Here is a 7,499-nt window from a genome sequence, read left to right as displayed (position 1 = left end):
GGAGTCTAGCCACATATTTTTCTCGCCTTCGCCGTAAAAATCTATGGGTTTTACCTTAAGGCCCAACATCTCCCTCGAGTCGGTGGACACCTTCATGTACCATTGATGGAATTCGTACATGTAGCATCATGATGGTTGCAGTTACCAGGATAAAAGGGGGGCCTTTTGTCCCGGTTTCTATTGGCACTCGGGATAAAAGAGACTTTTCCCACAATTTCATCTCCCGCTTGTTATTTAGAAAAGGATTTTATTTATGTTTTCACTGCATTTCAGGATGCAAAAACAAAAAACTTCACATATTTTGAACATGCAAAAATATATTTAATTAGCGAGTATATTGACAATAAGTGTGATTTACTCATTAATTCTATACAAGTTCGTTTAGCCTCTAAAATAATTATTTTACTGCATCACTATGATCAAAAAATTATTCAATTAAATAATTTCAATGTGCAAAAAAATCCATGTATGTATGTGGTTAACATTGTTCATCTTTATCTAATAAATCTTCACCTCAACAAATTTAAGAACACATGAAATCATACATAGGTTAAATTAAAAATTGTATCAAGTACTACACAAAGGTCATATAAATTTAGTGCATTACAATACAATGTTGTAAAATTTCTTCTTCACGAAAGTTCCTTGATCATGATCGTGGCGTAAGTATGGAGCCTCTTCTTTTGATAGTAGGATGCTTGGTTCAACTTCAACTGCGAATGGAGGCATGCCATCAAACTGATCATAATCATCTGATTGGTCTGTTTTATCCTCGACTCCCACGATTTTTCTTTTACTTGGAAGAACTATGTGGCACTTTGGCTCCCATGTCTCTTCTGGATTTCTCTTGGGTTTGCTACACATGTCCTTCACATAGAAAACCTGATGCACATTATTGGCAAGTACGAATGGGTCCTCACTATATCCAGTCTTGCTCAGATCTACTATTGTCATTCCGTATTGATCTTTGGTTACGGCAGTTAGCTTCACCCAATCGCAAAGAAATAGAGGGATGTACAGCGGTCCGTATTCGAGTTCCCATATCTCCTGTATGAAACCATAATACGACTCCTTGCTATTATTTCTATCTATGGCATCTATGCAGACACCACTATTCTGGTTCGTGCTTTTCTGGTCCTAGGCTCTTGTGTAAAATGTATAACCATTTATCTCATAGCCTTGGAATTTCACAATTGTGCTAGAAGGTCCCCTGGCTAACCAAGCGAGCTGTGGGTGAATCTCAGAGTTACCCATAAGTTGTTGGCGAAACTAGGAGGGAAAAGTTTCCATGTGATGACGTGTAAGCCAAGCATCGGATTTCGTCAGGTTTTTGAAAACTACCATCTGCCTGTGCTGCTCGATATACGGAGACACAAAGGATGACTGTTATAGAACAGTGTAGTGTGCCTTGTCGAACAAATCAGTATCATTGCTCAAACTTGATTTCCTTCCAAGGGTGCCCATTCCCCATAGCCTCCCCTCGTGGCGTGAAGTTGGAACCCCAATCGAGTCAATTGACTCAATAAAATCAACACAAAACTCGATCACCTCCTCTGTTCCATATCCCTTGGCAATGCTTCCTTCTGAACGGGCACAATTAAGAACATAGTTTTTTAGGACTGCCATGAACCTCTCGAAAGGCCACATATTGTGCAGGTATACAGGTCCAAGAATACCAATCTCTTTTACTAGGTGAACCAGTAAGTGCGTCATAATATTGAAGAAGGATGGTGGAAATACCAACTCAAAACTGACATGACATTGCACCACATCGTTCTGTAGCTTTGATAGCTTGGATGGATCGATTGCCTTCTGCGAAATCGCATTGAGAAACGCGCATAGCTTTACGAGCGACAACCAGACATTGTCTGGTAGAACACCCCTCAGTGCAACCGGAAGAAACTGGGTCATCAACATGTTGCAGTCATAGGCCTTGAGATTTGTAAACTTCTTTTGTTTCATATTTATTATTCCCTTTATATTCGAGAAGTACCCAGACGGGACCTTCATACTATTCAAGCATTCAAACATGGTATTCTTCTCTTCCTTGCTGAGAGTGTAACTGGTAGGACATAAGTAGTGCTGTCCATTATCTCTCTTTTCCGGATGTAGGTCATCTCATTGCCCCATGGCTTTCAGGTCCTGTCGTCCTTCCAATGTATCTTTTGAGGTCCCATAAACACCCATGAATCCTAGCACGTTCATGCAAAGATCCTTCGTTAGGTGCCCCACGTCTATTGCGTTGCGAACCTCTAGGATTTCCCAATAAGGTAGCTCCCAAAATATTAATTTTTTCTTCCACATGGGTGCACGTCCGTTATCGTCGTTCGGAACAGGTTGGCTACCATGAACCTTTTCCAAAGACTACATTTACATCCTTTATCATCTCGAAGACACGCTTTCCATCCCGCTCTTTCTCAGCTGGTGGTGAGGAGGGAGAAATCGACGATGACCTATATAGACGACCTTCTTCCAGTGCTTCAAATACATGTTGTCTGTGTCGTATAAATACTGGGTGCAGGCCCGATATCCCTTATTTGTCTGTCCCGAAAGGTTACTAGTGCAGGCCAATCATTGATGGTTATGAACAACAATGCTCGTAGATTAAAGATCTCTTGTCTATCCTCATTTCACACACGTACACCTTCTTCCTTCCAGAACTGTAAAAGGTCATCAACCAACGGTCTTAGGTACACGTCAATGTCGTTGCGGGGTTGTTTTAGGCCTTGGATAAGCACCGGCATCATAATGAACTTCCGCTTCATGCACAACCAAGGAGGAAGGTTGAACATACATAGGGTCACAGGCCAAGTACTATGGCCACTACTCAACTCAACGAATGGATTGAATCCATCAGTACTTAAACCAAACCTTATGTTCCTTGCTTCACTTTCAAAGTCCAGGAATGCTCTATCAATTGATCTCCACTGGGCCCCATCTGCGGGGTGTCTCAGCATCTCATCTTCCATACGTTCTTCTTTGTGACATCGCATCAACTTAGCATTCGCCTTGTTCCTGAACAAGCGCTTCAAGCGTGGTATTATAGGGAAATACCACATCACCTTCGCGGAACTATCTTCTTGGGAGAGTGCCCCTCGACATCACCAGGATCATCTCGTCTGATCTTATACTGCAGCGCTTCGCAGATGGGACAAACATCCATTTTCTCGTATTCATCACCACGATAGAGGATACAGTCATTAGGGCATGCGTGTATCTTCTGAACATCTAATCCGAGAGGGCAAATAATCTGTTTAGCTTCATATGTTGTGGACGATAATTCATTATTCTCGGGAAGAATCTTCTTGATAATGTGCAACATCCTCTGAAATGCCTTATCGGACACACCATTTTTTGCTTTCCATTGCACAAATTCTAGTGTTGTACCTAGTTTTTATGGCCCTGCTAGCAATCTGGGTACAACAATTTTTGGTGATCATCTATCATGCGCTACAACTTTGTTGCTTCCTTCTCAGTTTCGCAATCTCTGTGTGCATCTCGTAGCACCTGACCAAGGTCATCAGTAGGGCCATTTTCTGCAAACTCATCTTCATCACCCTCGCCCATTGTAGTATCTGCAAAAGCTTGGCCTGCAACCCAGTCCGGAATGTTGTCATCTTCCTCCTCCTCCTCGCCGTCTTCCATTACAACCCCTCGTTCACCGTGCTTGGTCCAAACCAAATAGTTAGGCATGAAACCGTATCTAAACAAGTGGCTGTGATTAGTCCCCCAGGAATCCTTTGAATAGTCCTTCTTGTTATTGCATTGGAAGCATGGACAACATACGAACCCATTCTCTGGCTTGTTCGCTTTGGCCACTTCGAGAAAATAAAGCAAGCCATCAATAAACACCTTGCTCTACCTGTCTGCATTATACATCCATTGCTGGTCCATCTGCACCGTATTACGCATGAAAATGGATTACATTTGACAATGGATTACACGTGAAAATTGATTACACTTCAAAATAGATTACGCGTGAAAATTGATTATACTTGAAAATGGATTACGCGTGACAATTGATTACACTTGAAAATGGATTCACGATTGAAAGCATGTCAAACGTTGTAGTGCAAATAATGCTAAAAGTTTAGATATAGATACAAATACACATATTTAAATTAAAGATCCAAATAACATGATACAATACAACAAGCCATCCACCGGTTATTATCTAGGAGGACTTTAAGCATCCTTGGGCGGTGAAGACGAAGGTTCCGCTGACCCAGCCTCATCCTGTGGTTTATTTGTGCTGCCTAAAACGGTAGTACTAAGTGGACGTGAAACACCCGGAACTGAGGGTGGAGCATAACGACCACCAAAAGGAGGTTCCTGACCCGCGGCAATAGCTTCTTCATGACATTTTTGCAAATAACGAAGCATTGCTTTTTCCAACACGCTTATTTTCTTCGGCTTATGTTGAGGGCCAACTATGATTTTCCCCTTGCCGAAAGAGGAACGACGATCGCCCCCACCATCGCCACTTCCTCCAGTAGCAGAAGCCATCTATGTACAAAAATTCTTACCTTAGCACTGCACAAGTTGTTGAACTTGAAGACCGTGATCATCTCGCGATCATGTCCTCAACTGGGCGGCACCGCACTTCGTCATGAAAGAGGTTCGATTCTACGGAAAAGGGGACACGGTCATGATGTCCGTATCCACTCTTTCTCGTAGAATCGAACCTCCATCTTGACATACGTTGCTGCTCGGCGGAGAACATCCTCGCAGAGATGAACACGTTATGCAAGTTCAACAAGTATGGATTTGAAAAACCATATTGAATTTGATAAGATAAACCATCTAGACAAGGTAGCATCATTCTTAACCCACTGCAAGAATACATACTATATATGACACATCAATCTCCCTCACATTCTAGCTCAAAATACCTCTCCATTTTCTACTTCATCACATTCTAGCAAATAAACTTTCCATCTCCAAAGCATAAATCAAAGCGTAACAAGGGGATGAAGTAGCAAACCTTCATAACACTTGTGTTGGCTGAGTGAAATTCCCACGAAAATGAGGGAAAAAAATTCGGGCAGCACCTCCCTTGCTTCGGCACCACCGGAGAGTAGGTGAAGCTCAGTTGTCTGTCTATGTTGTGGACTGGCTCAGGCTGGAGGAGGAAGAAAGGCCTCTGTCTTGGTATATAATGGGGATGAGTTTTTATCCCGGTTAAAAACTCCAACCGAGATAAAAAGGAACACCTTTTATCCCGGTTGAAAGTTTAGTCCCGGTTGGAAGCTCCACCCTTTTGTCCGAGTTGGAACCTGCAACCGGGACTAAACTTTTTGTCCCGGTTGGTAACACCAATTGGGACAAAAGGTCCACCCTTTTATCCCGGTTGGAGCCTCCAACCGGGACAAAAGGGTCACGCCACTGACACTCCGGAACTAGCCGTACAACCAGGACTAAAGGGGGGCCTTTAATCCCGGTTGCTGATACCAACCGGGAGTAAATCTCCCCTCCATTTTTGCCTACCGTAGCGCACCACTTTTTGTCCTAGGCCAACTTTAAACCGGGACAAAAGGGGGCGCATCGAAAGTCAGTTCTCTACTAGTGTTTGTTGCAAGTGATGTTTGGATTTATTGCAAACATGGGTTCGGAAATACTTTCCAAATGTAAATCTTCAAGGAATGGACGTAGTATGTAATATGACACTTTGACTTGCTAGTTTTAAGTATAATATTTTTATTTAGAGAGTAATATATTGTAAAAGTATTTTTCCATAATGAATTAAGTAACATTAACCATGTGTAGTCAATCTATGTGACTTTTCATATATTAATGAATCAAATTAATGAAATTTGATTAACAGAAGGAAGTGTTGCACCATATTAATTCTGCTGCATCAGCATTGGTGCAATTTATTGTTTCCTGTTGCAGCAACGTGTACACAGTACATGCAAACATTTTCTAATTAATACTGCTTACATGAAATGAAAACAACGCTTGCAACAACTGTCAATTTCCACAAGATAAACTTCCCATCATATATGTAAACAGATGTAGATCCATTTCCACGTGATTTACTCTTTCGAAGCAAACAATGGATGCGGGAAACTTACCACTGAAATGCCTTGGTGCAAATTAATTAATTGGATAGTATTTCTTATGCAGTACAACTGTAGTATTTTGTAATAAACTTGAACATGGTAATCGGTTTCCTACTACCAACAAACACATCTAGTACTACTAGAAACCATGATAAAAAAAATAAGAATGAAGTGTGCAGCCACGCCACAAGGCATCCATGGGCTGACCTAAGTTAGAACATTAAAGGGGTAACATAACAAATTCAACACGCCAATTCAAATCGGTTTAGCAATGTCCATGCATCTGCATTGTTTTGGTCTTTATCGCAAATCAATGCCATGTAAGAAGTTGACGTGTGATAGCAAGTGTGCGCCTGCAATTTTTGTTACTCATGACTACATGACACGGCTGATTTCTTTATTAACCTCAACCTCGATCTATGCAGTGGTACGAGTTGTTATGAGCTTATTTTTATGCTAACTGTATATTGTTGTCAACTATATAACAATATATATTACACCGGTTTTCTGAATATATACAGCCAGTCCAATTCAACGGTACAAAACTATTGAACTAGCGGTTCAACCAGTTTCAAACGGTTTAACCAATGAACCAGTGAAACCGAGATGCTCACCGGTCCTATAACTATGCTATGCACAGTTGTACGTGCACATACTGTTGATTCAATTAGTATGTATGTGAATCCATATGGGGCGTGAGGTAAATTTGTACCAGTTGTAGTTTGAGGCTTTGTCCTTTTGCAACCAGAGTTCATTACCCCATGATCCTCCTCTATATGGAATTTTGGTATGCACTCTGGGCGCAACAACTGGACAAAAGCCATGTGACGTTGCTACAGTAGCTAGTGTCAACAAACCAAACCACAAATGACGCCAGGGGGATTTAAATCCAGTATTGATGAGGTTTGGGATAGAACTGACATACCATTTTTAGCAAATTCATTTGTTAAATCAGGTTGGCTCATCAACGTTGCAATGGGGTAAGAATCTGCGTTGGTCGTAGCCTTCAACGCGTGGCTCCACGGTGCTCGATACGGTGTAGGATCATTTTTTATTTTCTGCTGATGTGCAATGGAGCAACTACAGAACCCACTGCCTGATTTTACAAACCATGTTGTATGAACTTTGAAGCACGCATGGAGCCGCTGCTCCTTGGTGGATTAACAACACAAGTGGTGGGTTAAAACAAAGTGGAGGATTAACAATATTGGTCTATTAAGCGAGCAAGATTCTTGAACCTGCCTTTTTTGTCCTCCGTGTGCCAGCTCGTAAACGTCTGTTAATTGGTAGTTTTATTTGAAGTGCTAAGAAGTGTGTATATATTCTATGACTGTGAACAGTTCAAGTCATGCTCTGAAGTTCTCAAAGGTAGTCATAGGACAGCTATACGCCTATACGCATTGTTAACTCGGTATATATGCAAATTGAACTAGGGCC

The sequence above is a fragment of the Setaria italica genome, chromosome IX (genome assembly GCF_000263155.2).
Source record: "Setaria italica strain Yugu1 chromosome IX, Setaria_italica_v2.0, whole genome shotgun sequence".
Classification (NCBI taxonomy): Eukaryota; Viridiplantae; Streptophyta; class Magnoliopsida; order Poales; family Poaceae; genus Setaria; species Setaria italica.
Note: the sequence above shows the minus strand (reverse complement) of the source record.